Raw genomic sequence first — 15,436 nt, 5'->3', positions numbered from 1 at the left:
CTCGTTTGCCTTGGCTTTAAATTCCATTTCTTTGAGGACGCGCTCGTGCTCGAGCAGGAGTTTCTTCTCCTCGAGGTCTCTTTGTCTTCGCCTTTCTTCTAGGTCTCCTTCTAGCCGTAGCTGCTCGAGGGCTAACTACCTTTCTGCCAGTTGGATCTCTCCTTCTTGCCTGAGTCGAACGAGCTCCAATTCGTGGAGCCGGTTCTTCTCTCTTTCTCTGGCATCTTCGTAGGAGAGGCCCGTGTCTGGGTCTGCGGGTCTCCCTCCCGCTGGGTTCGTCGCAGCCTCCGTGCCTCCGTTCGGGCCCGGGTTATTTTCCCTCGGGGGTGGCGCCTTGCTTTAGCTCCTTGTGACTGTAGTCTTCCATTTTCTCTTTCTGGAATTCTGTGCTCATGGTTGCAGTGTTTTTTTTTTTTCTTGGTAGTGAGCGAATTACTCTCTGTACGATCTGCGTGGGCTCGGATCCCACCGCTGCCACCAATGTTAGAAAGGCGTCCCCGGGGGAGGCAGAAGATGTCTGACTGACCACCCCTAGGTCCACCTCTCCGTCGAGGAGTAGCCGAGCGGTTGCTGAGAGGCCTCCTGAATGAGGGTCCTCTCCTAGGATCGTACAGCAGAGTAATCACAACACTACAGATGGACACCACACAAGAAGTTAAGTTCTCAAGCTTTTATAGGGAATAAACGGTTGCTGGTTCTGGGCAGTATGTACAAGCAGATCGAGGGATCTGGAAAGTCTCTTAAAGGGGGGTAAGGTAGCGGGACAGTCTTACTCTGGGCGGAGGAAGGGATACCCTACGCACAGCTCTCAATCCTCGAGCTGGGGGGTTCCGAGAGGTTCGAGCCGCGGCAGCGCCAGCAGGCTTGCAAGGTGGTTCAGCGAAGTAGGCCGCGGCAGCGCCAGCAGGCTCTCAGATGGTTCGACAGGATAGGCCGCGGCAGCGCCAGCAGGCTCTCGGAAGGTTCAGCAAGGTAGGCCGCGGCAGCGCCAGCAGGCTCTCAGGTGGTTCAGCAAGATAGGCCGCGACAGCGCCAGCAGGCTCTCGGAAGGTTCAGCAAGGTAGGCCGCGGCAGCGCCAGCAGGCTCTCGGAAGGTTCAGCAAGGGAGGCCGTGCCAGAAGGCTCTCAGAAGGTCGTCGGGTTACGGACGAGTTCGTCTGGTGTCGGCCGTGACAGCGTCAGCAGGGCTTCCAGTCCAGGATACAACTGAAGTCTTAATCCAGGGTTGCCCCAGATATAGGTCTGGAGGTCTTTGAAGTCCGGACCCTCGCGCCTGGGGGCCAGAGGGGCCGGGATGATGGTGTCCAGACACCCAGCAGGGGGGTGGAGCCAGCGCCCAGGGAGGCCGGAGGGCGATCGATACCAGGCGTCCGGGGACGGCTGGAGGCCCATCGAAACTCCCCTTCCCCCGGGATCTGTCGAGTGGCTACTCGACCACCTGGGTGGATCTTGGTGCCTCGATGTCGGGGCTTCGCTGGGGCCTGGGCTGGGGCCGAGGCCACGTGGTTGTGACGTGGCCGGTCCAAGATGGAGTCGGGCACGGCCTCGTGCTGAGGTCGTGATGGGCCTACGCTGGGGTCAGGCCTGCGCGGGTGGACCGGGATGGTAGCCGGCCCTGTGGGGTTGGGGCGTGCAGGATCGGGCCGAAGGGGCCGCCCGAGGTCTGGTGGAGGGCGGATATCGTCCTGGGCCCGCCATGCGGGAGGGGTAGGACCACGCCATGAGGCCGGGTCCAACAAACACACAGACACATACACAGAAAAAGGGGGGCACGCAGAGAGAGGTACAGGAGAAAACAGACCCACAGACAGGCACGAACACACAGACACACACACAGACAAAGGGGGGCACAGAGAAATGCACAGGCAAAGACAGACCCACAGACAGGCACGGCCTCCCAGACACACACACAGACAAAGGGGGGCACGCAGAGAGAGGCACAGGCAAAGACAGACACACAGACAGGCACGACCTCCCAGACACACACACAGACAAAGGGGGGCACGCAGCGAGAGGTACAGGCGAAGACAGACCTACAGACAGGCACGACCGCCGAGACACACACACAGACAAAGGGGGGAACGCAGAGAGAGGAACAGGCGAAGACAAACCCACAGACAGGCACGGCCTCCCAGAGACACACACAGACAAAGGGGGGAACGCAGAGAGAGGTACAGGCGAAGACAGAACCACAGACAGGCACGACCTCCCAGACACACACACAGACAAAGAGTGGAACGCAGAGAGAGGTACAGGCGAAGACAGACCCACAGACAGGCACAAACACACAGACACACAGACAGACAAAGGGGAGAACGCAGAGAGAGGTACAGGCGAAGACAGACCTACAGACAGGCACGACGATTCCAGACACACACAAACAGACAAAGGGGAGCACGAAGAGATGCACAGGCGTAGACAGACCCGAAGACAGACCCACAGACAGGCACGAACACACAGACACACACACGCACAGACAAAGGGGAGAACGTAGAGATGCACAGTCGAAGACAGACCCGAAGACAGACCCACAGACAGGCATGAACACACAGACACATACACAGAAAAAGGGGGGCACGCAGAGAGAGGTACAGGAGAAAACAGACCCACAGACAGGCACGAAGACACAGACACACTCACAGACAAAGGGGGGCATGGAGAAATGCACAGGCGAAGACAGACACATAGACAGGCACAGCCACCCAGACACACACAGAGACAAAGGGGGGCACACAGAGAGAGGCACAGGCGAAGACAGACCCACAGACATGCACGGCCTCCTAGATACACACACAGACAAAGGGGGGCACGCAAAGAGAGGCACAGGCGGAGACAGACCCACAGACATGCACGACCTCCCAGACACAAACAGACAAAGGGGCTCACGCAGAGAGAGGTACAGGCGAAGATAGACCCACAGACAGGCACAACCTCCCAGACACACACACAGAGAAAGGGGGGAACGCAGAGAGAGGCACAGGCGAAGACAGACCCACAGACAGGCACGGCCTCCCAGACACAAACACAGACAAAGGGGGGAATGCAGAGAGAGGTACAGGCAAAGACAGACCCACAGACAGACACGACCTCCCAGACACACACACAGACAAAAGGAGGAACGCAGAGAGAGGTACAGGCGTAGACAGACCCACAGACATACACGAACACACAGACAAAGTGAGGAACGCAGAGAGAGGTACAGGCGAAGACAGTCCCACAGAGAGGCACGGCCTCCCAGACACACACACACAGACAAAGGGGGGCACGGAGAGATGCACAGGCAAAGACAGATGTGGGACCGGCCTCCCAGACACACACACAGACAAAGGGGGGAACGCAGAGAGAGGCACAGGTGAAGACAGACCCACAGACAGGCACGGCCTCCCAGACACACACACACAGACAAAGGGGGGCACGGAGAGATGCACAGGCAAAGACAGATGTGGGCCCGGCCTCCCAGACACACACACAGACAAAGGGGAGCACGCAGAGAGAGGTACAGGCGAAGACAGACCCACAGACAGGCACGAACACACAGACACAAACACAGACAAAGGGGGAACGCAGAGAGGGGTACAGGTCAAGACATACCCACAGGCAGGCACGGCCTCCCAGACACACACACACAGACAAAGGGGACCACAGAGAGATGCACAGGCGAAGATAGACTCACAGACAGGCACAAACACACATACACACACACACACACAGACAAAGGGGGGCACGGAGAGATGCACAGGCAAAGACAGACCCACAGACAGGCACGGCCTCCCAGACACACACACAGACAAAGGGGGGCATGCAGAGAGAGGTACAGGCGAAGACAGACCCACAGCCAGGCACGAACACACAGACACACACACACACAGACAAAGGGGGGCACGTAGAGATGCACAGGCGAAGACAGACCAGAAGACAGACCCACAGACAGGCACAAAGACACAGAAACACACACGCACAGACAAAGGGGGGCACGTGGAGAAGCACATGCAAAGACAGACCCAAAGACAGACCCACAGACATGCACAAACACACAGACACACACACACAGACAAAGGGGGGCACGCGGAGAGAGGTACAGGTGAAGACAGACACACAGACAGGCATGAACACACAGACACACACACACATACAGACAAAGGGGGGCACCCAAAGAGAGGTACAGGCAAACACAGACACACAGACAGGCACGACCTCCCAGACACACACACAGACAAAGGGGGAAAGCAGAGAGAGGTACAGGCGAAGACAGACCCACAGACAGGCACGACCTCCCAGACACACACACACAGACAAAGGGGGGAACGCAGAGAGAGGTACAGGCGAAGACAGACCCACAGACAGGCACGGCCTCCCAGACACACACACAGACAAAGGGGGGAACGAGAGAGAGGCACAGGTGAAGACAGACCCACAGACAGGCACGGCCGCCCAGACACACACACAGACAAAGGGGAGCACCAAGAGAGAGGTACAGGCGAAGACAGTCTCACAGACAGGCACGAACACACAAACACACACACAGACAAAGGGGGGAACGCAGAGAGAGGTACAGGCGAAGACAGACCCACAGACAGGCACGAACACCCACAGACACACACACACAGACAAAGGGGGGAACGAAGAGAGAGGTACAGGTGTAGACAGACCCACAGACAGGCACGGCCTCCCAGACACACACACACAGACAAAGGGAAGCACGGAGAGATGCACAGGTGAAGTCAGACACACAGACAGGCACGGCCTCCCAGACACACACACAGACAAAGGGGGGCACGCAGAGAGATGTACAGGCGAAGACAGACCCACAGCCAGGCACGAACACACAGACACACACACACAGACAAAGGGGCACGTAGAGATGCACAGGCAAAGACAGACCCGAAGACAGACCTACAGACAGGCATGAACACACAGACACAAACACACAGACAAAGGGGGCACGGAGAGATGCACAGGCGAAGACAGACCCACAGACAGGCACGACCTCCCAGACACACACACTGATAAAGGGGGCACGCAGAGAGTGGAACAGGCGAAGACAGACCCACAGACAGGCACGGCCTCCCAGAAACACACACAGAGAAAGGGGGGCACGCAGAGAGAGGCACAGGCAAAGACAGACCCACAGACAGGCACGACCTCCCAGACACACACACAGACAAAGGGGAGCACGCAGAGAGAGGTACAGGCGAAGACAGACCCACAGACAGGCACAACCTCCCAGACACACACACAGACAAAAGGGGGAACGCAGAGAGAGGTACAGGCGAAGACAGACCCACAGCCAGGCACGAACACACAGACACACACACACACACAGACAAAGGGGGGCACGTGGAGATGCACAGGCGAAGACAGACCCGAAGACAGACCCACAGACAGGCACAAACACACAGAAACACACACGCACAGACAAAGGGGGGCACGTAGAGATGCACATGCAAAGTCAGACCCAAAGACAGACCCACATACAGGCACGAACACACAGACACATACACAGACGAAGGGGAGCAAGCAGAGAGAGGTACAGGTGAAGACAGACACACAGACAGGCATGAACACACAGACACACACACACATACAGACAAAGGGGGGCACCCAAAGAGAGGTACAGGCAAACACAGACACACAGACAGGCACGACCTCCCAGACACACACACAGACAAAGGGGGAAAGCAGAGAGAGGTACAGGCGAAGACAGACCCACAGACAGGCACGACCTCCCAGACACACACACACAGACAAAGGGGGGAACGCAGAGAGAGGTACAGGCGAAGACAGACCCACAGACAGGCACGGCCTCCCAGACACACACACAGACAAAGGGGGGAACGAGAGAGAGGCACAGGTGAAGACAGACCCACAGACAGGCACGGCCGCCCAGACACACACACAGACAAAGGGGAGCACCCAGAGAGAGGTACAGGCGAAGACAGTCTCACAGACAGGCACGAACACACAAACACACACACAGACAAAGGGGGGAACGCAGAGAGAGGTACAGGCGAAGACAGACCCACAGACAGGCACGAACACCCACAGACACACACACACAGACAAAGGGGGGAACGAAGAGAGAGGTACAGGTGTAGACAGACCCACAGACAGGCACGGCCTCCCAGACACACACACACAGACAAAGGGAAGCACGGAGAGATGCACAGGTGAAGTCAGACACACAGACAGGCACGGCCTCCCAGACACACACACAGACAAAGGGGGGCACGCAGAGAGAGGTACAGGCGAAGACAGACCCACAGCCAGGCACGAACACACAGACACACACACACAGACAAAGGGGCACGTAGAGATGCACAGGCAAAGACAGACCCGAAGACAGACCTACAGACAGGCATGAACACACAGACACAAACACACAGACAAAGGGGGCACGGAGAGATGCACAGGCGAAGACAGACCCACAGACAGGCACGACCTCCCAGACACACACATTGATAAAGGGGGCACGCAGAGAGTGGAACAGGCGAAGACAGACCCACAGACAGGCACGGCCTCCCAGAAACACACACAGAGAAAGGGGGGCACGCAGAGAGAGGCACAGGCAAAGACAGACCCACAGACAGGCACGACCTCCCAGACACACACACAGACAAAGGGGAGCACGCAGAGAGAGGTACAGGCGAAGACAGACCCACAGACAGGCACAACCTCCCAGACACACACACAGACAAAAGGGGGAACGCAGAGAGAGGTACAGGCGAAGACAGACCCACAGCCAGGCACGAACACACAGACACACACAGACAAAGGGGGGCACGTGGAGATGCACAGGCGAAGACAGACCCGAAGACAGACCCACAGACAGGCACAAACACACAGAAACACACACGCACAGACAAAGGGGGGCACGTAGAGATGCACATGCAAAGTCAGACCCAAAGACAGACCCACATACAGGCACGAACACACAGACACACACACAGACAAAGGGGGGCACGCAGAGAGAGGTACAGGTGAAGACAGACACACAGACAGGCATGAACACACAAACACACACACATACAGACAAACGGGGGCACCCAAAGAGAGGTACAGGCAAACACAGACACACAGACAGGCACGGCCTCCCAGACACACACACAGACAAAGTGGAGCACGCAGAGAGAGGCACAGGCGAAGACAGACCCACAGACAGACACGGCCTCCCAGACACACACACAGACAAAGGGGAGCACCCAGAGAGAGGTACAGGTGAAGACAGTCCCACAGACAGGCACGAAAACACAAACACACACACAGACAAAGGGGGGAACGCAGAGAGAGGTACAGGCAAAGACAGACCCACAGACAGGCACGAACACCTACAGACACACACACACAGACAAAGGGGGGAACGAAGAGAGAGGTACAGGTGTAGACAGACCCACAGACAGGCACGGCCTCCCAGACACACATACACAGACAAAGGGAAGCACAGAGAGATGCACAGGCGTAGATAGAAACACAGACAGGCATGAACACACATACACAGACTAAGGGGGGAACGCAGAGAGTGGTACATGTGAAAACAAACCCACAGACAGGCACGAACACACACACACACACACACACAGACAAAGGGGGCAAGGAGAGATGCACAGGTGAAGTCAGACACACAGACAGGCACGGCCTCCCAGACACACACACAGACAAAGGGGGGCACGCAGAGAGAGGTACAGGCGAAGACAGACCCACAGCCAGGCACGAACACACAGACACACACACACAGACAAAGGGGGGCACGGTGAGATGCACAGGCAAAGACAGACCGGAAGACAGACCTACAGACAGGCATGAACACACAGACACACACACACAGACAAAGGGGGCACGGAGAGATGCACAGGCGAAGACAGACCCACAGACAGGCACGACCTCCCAGACACACACACAGACAAAGGGGAGCACGCAGAGAGTGGTACAGGCGAAGACAGACCCACAGACAGGCACGGCCTCCCAGACACACACACAGACAAAGGGGGGGCATGCAGAGAGAGGCACAGGTGAAGACAGACCCACAGACAGGCACGATGTCCCAGACACACACACAGACAAAGGGGAGCACGCAGAGAGAGGTACAGGCGAAGACAGACCCACAGACAGGCACAACCTCCTAGACACACACACAGAGAAAGGGGGGAACGCAGAGAGAGTCACGGGCGTAGACAGACCCACAGACAGGCACGGCCTCCCAGACACACACACAGACAAAGGGGGGAATGCAGAGAGAGGTACAGGCAAAGACAGACCCACAGACAGGCACGACCTCCCAGACACACAGACAGACAAAAGGGGGAATGCAGAGAGAGGTACAGGCGAAGACAGACCCACAGACAGGCATGAACAGACAGACAAAGTGGGGAACGCAGAGAGAGGTACAGGCGAAGACAGACCCACAGACAGGCATGGCCTCCCAGACACACACACAGACAAAGGGGGGGCATGCAGAGAGAGGCACAGGTGAAGACAGACCCACAGACAGGCACGACGTCCCAGACACACACACAGACAAAGGGGAGCACGCAGAGAGAGGTACAGGCGAAGACAGACCCACAGACAGGCACAACCTCCTAGACACACACACAGAGAAAGGGGGGAACGCAGAGAGAGTCACAGGTGTAGACAAACCCACAGACAGGCACGGCCTCCCAGACACACACACAGACAAAGGGGGGAATGCAGAGAGAGGTACAGGCAAAGACAGACCCACAGACAGGCACGACCTCCCAGACACACAGACAGACAAAAGGGGGAATGCAGAGAGAGGTACAGGCGAAGACAGACCCACAGACAGGCATGAACAGACAGACAAAGTGGGGAACGCAGAGAGAGGTACAGGCGAAGACAGACCCACAGACAGGCACGGCCTCCCAGACACACACACAGACAAAGGGGGGAACGCAGAGAGAGGCACAGGTGAAGACAGACCCACCGACAGGCACGTCCTCCCAGACACACACACACAGACAAAGGGGGGCACGGAGAGATGCACAGGCAAAGACAGACCCACAGACAGGCACGGCCTCCCAGACACACACATAGACAAAGGTGGGCATGCAGAGAGAGGTACAGGTGAAGACAGACCCACAGCCAGGCACAAACACACAGACACACACACACACAGACAAAGGGGGGCACGTAGAGATGCACAGGCGAAGACAGACCCGAAGACAAACCCACAGACAGGCATGAACACACGGACACATACACAGACAAAGGGGGGCACGCAAAGAGAGGTGCAGCCAAAGACAGACCTACAGACAGGCACGAACACACAGACACACACACAGACAAAGGGGGGCACGGAGAGATGCACAGGCGAAGACAGACACACAGACAGGCACGGCCTCCCTGACACACGCACAGATGAAGGGGGGCAGGCAGAGAGAGGCACAGGCGATGACAGACCCACAGAAATGCATGGCCTCCTAGACACCCACACAGACATAGGAGAGCATGCAGAGAGAGGTACAGGCGTAGACAGACACACAGACAGGCACAGCCTCCCAGACACACACACAGTCAAAGCGGGGCACGCAGAGAGAGGCGGAGGCAAAGACAGACACACAGACAGGCAGGAACACACAGACAGACAAAGGGGGGGCCTGCAGAGAGATGCACAGGTGAAGACCGACACACAGACCGGCACAGCTTCCCAAATACACACAGACAAAGGAGAGCACGCAGAGAGAGGTACAGGCGAAGTCAAACCCACAGACAGGCACGAACACAGAGACACACACCCAGACAAAGGGGAACAAGCAGAGAGAGGTACAGACGTAGACAGACCCACAGACAGGCATGCACACACAGACAAAGGGGAGCATGCAGAGAGAGGCACAGGCGTAGATAGACACACAGACAGGCACAAACACACAGACACACACAAACAAAGGGGGGCAAGCGTAGAGAGGCACAGGCGAAGACAGACCCACAGACAGGCACGGCCTCCATGACACACACACAGACAAAGTGGGGCATGCAGAGAGAGGCACAGGCAAAGACCGACACACAGACTGGCACGAACACACAGACACATACACAGGCAAAGGGGGGCACGGAGAAATACACAAGCGAAGACAGACACATAGAGAGGCACAGCCTCCCAGACACACACACAGACAAAGGGGAGCATGCAGAGAGAGGCACAGGCGAAGATAGACACACAGACAGGCACGAACACACAGACACACACAAACAAAGGGGGGCAAGCGGAGAGAGGCACAGGCGAAGACAGACCCACAGACAGGCACGGCCTCCATGACACACACACAGACAAAGTGGGGCATGCAGAGAGAGGCACAGGCAAAGACCGACACACAGACTGGCACGAACACACAGACACATACACAGGCAAAGGGGGGCACGGAGAGATGCACAAGCGAAGACAGACACATAGAGAGGCACAGCCTCCCAGACACACACACAGACAAAGGGGCACACACAGAGAGAGGTACAGGTGAAGATAGACCCACAGCCAGGCATGAACACACAGGCACACACACACAGACAAAGGGGGGCACGTAGAGATGTACAGGTGAAGACAGACCCACAGACAGGCACGAACACACAGACACACACACACAGACAAAGGGGGGCAGGCGGAGAGAGGTACTGGTCAAGACAGACACACAGACAGGCATGAACACACAGAAACATACACAGACAAAGGGGGGCACGCAGAGAGAGGTACAGGCCAAGACAGACACACAGACAGGCATGTACACACAGACACATACACAGATAAAGGGGGGTACGCAAAGAGAGGTACAGGCAAAGACAGACATACAGACAGGCACGAACACACAGACACACACACAGACAAAGGAGAGCATGCAGAGAGAGGTACAGGCGAAGACAGACACACAGACAGGCACAGCCTCCCAGACACACACACAGACAAAGCGGGTCACGCAGAGAGAGGTGGAGGCAAAGACAGGCACACAGACAGGCACGAACACACAGACAGACAAAGGGGGGCACGCAGAGAGATGCGTAGGTGAAGACCGACACACAACAGGCACAGCCTCCCAAATACACACAGACAAAGGGGAGCACGCAGAGAGAGGTAGAGGCAAAGTCAGACCCACAGACAGGCACGAACACACAGACACATACACAGACGAAGGGGAGCAAGCAGAGAGAGGTACAGACGAAGACAGACCCGCAGACAGGCATGAACACACAGACACACACACATACAGACAAAGGGGGGCACCCAAAGAGAGGTACAGGAAAACACACACACACAGACAGGAATGAACACACAGACACATACACAGACAAAGGGGGGCACGCAGAGAGTGGTACAGGCAAAGACAGACCTACACACAGGCACGAACACACAGACACACACACAGACAAAGGGGGGCACGGAGAGATGCACGGGCAAAGACAGACACACAGACAGGCACGGCCTCCCTGACACACACACAGATGAAGGGGGGCACGCAGAGAGAGGCACAGGCGATGACAGACCCACAAAAATGCATGGCCTCCTAAACACCCACACAGACAAAGGAGAGCATGCAGAGAGAGGTACAGGCGTAGACAGACACACAGACAGGCACAGCCTTCCAGACACACACACAGTCAAAGCGGTGCACGCAGAGAGAGGCGGAGGCAAAGACAGACACACAGACAGGCAGGAACACACAGACAGACAAAGGGGGCATGCAGAGAGATGCACTGGTGAAGACCGACACACAGACCGGCACAGCCTCCCAAATACACACAGACAAAGGAGAGCACACAGAGAGAGGTACAGGCAAAGTCATACCCACAGACAGGCACGAACACAGAGACACACACCCAGACAAAGGGGAGCAAGCAGAGAGAGGTACAGACGTAGACAGACCCACAGACAGGCATGCACACACAGACAAAGGGGAGCATGCAGAGAGAGGCACAGGTGAAAATAGACACACAGACAGGCACAAACACACAGACACACACAAACAAAGGGGGGCACGCGGAGAGAGGCACAGGTGAAGACAGACCCACAGACAGGCACGGCCTCCATGACACACACACAGACAAAGTGGGGCATGCAGAGAGAGGCACAGGCTAAGACCGACACACAGACTGGCACAAACACACAGACACATACACAGGCAAAGGGGGGCACGGAGAGATGCACAAGCGAAGACAGACACATAGAGAGGCACAGCCTCGCAGACACACACACAGACAAAGGGGCACACACAGAGAGAGGTACAGGTGAAGATAGACCCACAGCCAGGCACGAACACACAGACACACACACACAGACAACGGGGGGCACGTAGAGATGTACAGGTGAAGACAGACCCACAGACAGGCACGAACACACAGACACACACACACAGACAAAGGGGGGCAGGCGGAGAGAGGTACAGGTCAAGACAGACACACAGACAGGCATGAACACACAGAAACATACACAGACAAAGGGGGGCACGCAGAGAAAGGTACAGGCGAAGACAGACACACAGACAGGCATGTACACACAGACACATACACAGATAAAGGGGGGTACGCAAAGAGAGGTACAGGCAAAGACAGACATACAGACAGGCACGAACACACAAACACACACACAGACAAATGAGAGCACGCATAGAGAGGTACAGGCGAAGGAAGACACACAGACAGGCACACCCTCCCAGACACACACACAGACAAAGCGGGTCACGCAGAGAGAGGTGGAGGCAAAGACAGGCACACAGACAGGCACAAACACACAGACAGACAAAGGGGGGCACGCAGAGAGATGCATAGGTGAAGACCGACACACAACAGGCACAGCCTCCCAAATACACACAGACAAAGGGGAGCACGCAGAGAGAGGTACAGGCGAAGTCAGACCCACAGACAGGCACGAACACACAGACACACACACAGACAAAGGGGAGCAAGCAGAGAGAGGTACAGACGAAGCCAGACCCACAGACAGGCATGAACACACAGAGACACACACACAAAGGGGAGCATGCAGAGAGAGGCACAGGCAAAGACAGACACACAGACAGGCACGAACACACAGAGACACACATGCAGACAAAGGGGGGCACGCAGAGAGAGGCACAGGTGAAGACAAATCCGCAGACAAGCACGGCCTCCATGACACACACACAGACAAAGTGGGGCATGCAGAGAGTGGCACAGGCAAAGACTGACACACAGACTGGCATGAACACACAGACACATACACAGGCAAATGGGGGCACGGAGAGATGCACAAGCGAAGACAGACACATAGAGAGGCACGGCCTCCCAGACACACACACAGACAAGGGAGGGCACGCAGAGAGAGGCACAGGCGAAGACCGACACACAGACAAGCACGAACACACAGACACACACTCAGACAAAGGGGGGCATGCGGAGAGAGGCACAGCTGAAGACTGACACACAGACAGGTACAAACACACAGATACACACTCTGACAAAAGTGGGGCCGTAGAGATGCACAGGCAAAGACAGACACACAGACAGGCACAAACACACAGACACACAGACAGATAAAGGGGGGCATGCACAGAGATGCACAGTCGTAGACCGCCACATAGACATGCTCGGCCTCCCAAACACACACAGACAAAGGGGGCACGAGAAGAGAGGCACTAGGCAAAGACCGACACAAAGACAGGCACAAACACACAGACACATACATAGAAAAAGGGGGGCACAGTGATATGCATAGGCAAAGACCAGCACACAGACAGGCACACACACAGACAAAGGGAGGCATGGAGAGAAGCATAGGCAAAGACCGACACACAGATCGGCACTAACACAGAGACACACACACAGACAAAGGGGCGCATGCGGAGAGAGGCACAGGCGAAGACCGACACTCAGACAGGCACAAACACACAGACACATACAAAGAAAAGAGCCGGACACACAGGCAGAGGATGGCACACAGACAGTCGTTCACCCAAACAGACACGTACAAAGTGGTGTGAGGGAGAGGGACAGCTTGCTACACACTTTTGGACACACACAATAACACACACACGGGTTGGCAGACAGAAAGATAGGCAAGGCCGAGAATAACACGCAGAACACTCTGACACAAGACAGGTACACAGAAAGATAAGTCACACAGAGATTAACCTACAGGCAGGGTGACAGACAGGCAGAAAATAATATGCAGTCATATAGAGAGAGGTAGCTATTCACCTACACAAACACACACACAGTGATATACAGTTACATAAAATGAGTGACACCAAGAGCATGAGGCAACCTGATAGCGAGATACGCAGGTGCACACAGGGTAAGGTTTACATAATACACACTCACACAGACGTAAACATATAAACAGTAAATGAACCATCCAGTCAGAATCACGAACACAGAGTGTACAATAAAAAAGAGTAGTGCACAGACATACACTCACATACACAAACACACATTCACACAGACATACATTCACATACCCAAACACACAGGCACACACATACACTCACAAACACACATTCACACAGACATATACTCACAAACACACAGGCACACACATACACTCACAAACATATTCACACAGACATACACACACATGCATTCACACAGACATACACTCACACACACAAACAGACATTCACACGTATATGCCTCTTTATTACGATTGACGTCACCCCACATGTTGTTACGATGCGATCATTACAACGACTGTGTTGGAACAACGCATACCATTGCCCCGCAAGTCGTAACAACGACTAGCGGAGAGGGGCGCTGGATGTTGGAATAGTATAATTTACTATTCCAAGTCCAGTCTGTGCGGACAGTAGGGAAGGTGTTGGATTTTAAATCCAACAACTTCTCCCCCCTTTGCAAGTCGTCATTATGCCTTGCGAGGTAATGGTATGCATTGTTACAATGCTGTTGTTGTAATGACTGCATTGTAATTGCATGCGTAGTGACGGATTTGTAGTAATGGCTGTTTACCCATTCGCATATTACGCTTGCCATCACACCGCATGTTGTTACAACGCGGTCATAATAACGACCTTGTTGTAACAATGCATACCTTTACCTCGCAAGTCGTAACAATGATTCACAGTAAGGGCTGTTTACCCATACACACACATACACTCACAAACACACATACACACATACATACACTCATATACACAAACACACATACACACAGACATACACTCACATACACACATACACACAGACATACACTCACATACACACATACACTTAGATATACACTCACAAACACACATAGACTAAGATATACACTCACAAACTCACATACACACAGACATACACTCACATACACAAACACACACAGACATACACTCACGTACATAAACACACATACACACAGACATACACTCACATACACACACACACAGACATATACTCACGTACATAAACACACATACACACAGACATACACTCACAAACACACATACACACATACACACAGACATACACT

Source organism: Lissotriton helveticus, chromosome 3_2 (genome assembly GCF_964261635.1).
Source record: "Lissotriton helveticus chromosome 3_2, aLisHel1.1, whole genome shotgun sequence".
NCBI lineage: Eukaryota > Metazoa > Chordata > Amphibia > Caudata > Salamandridae > Lissotriton > Lissotriton helveticus.
Note: the sequence above shows the minus strand (reverse complement) of the source record.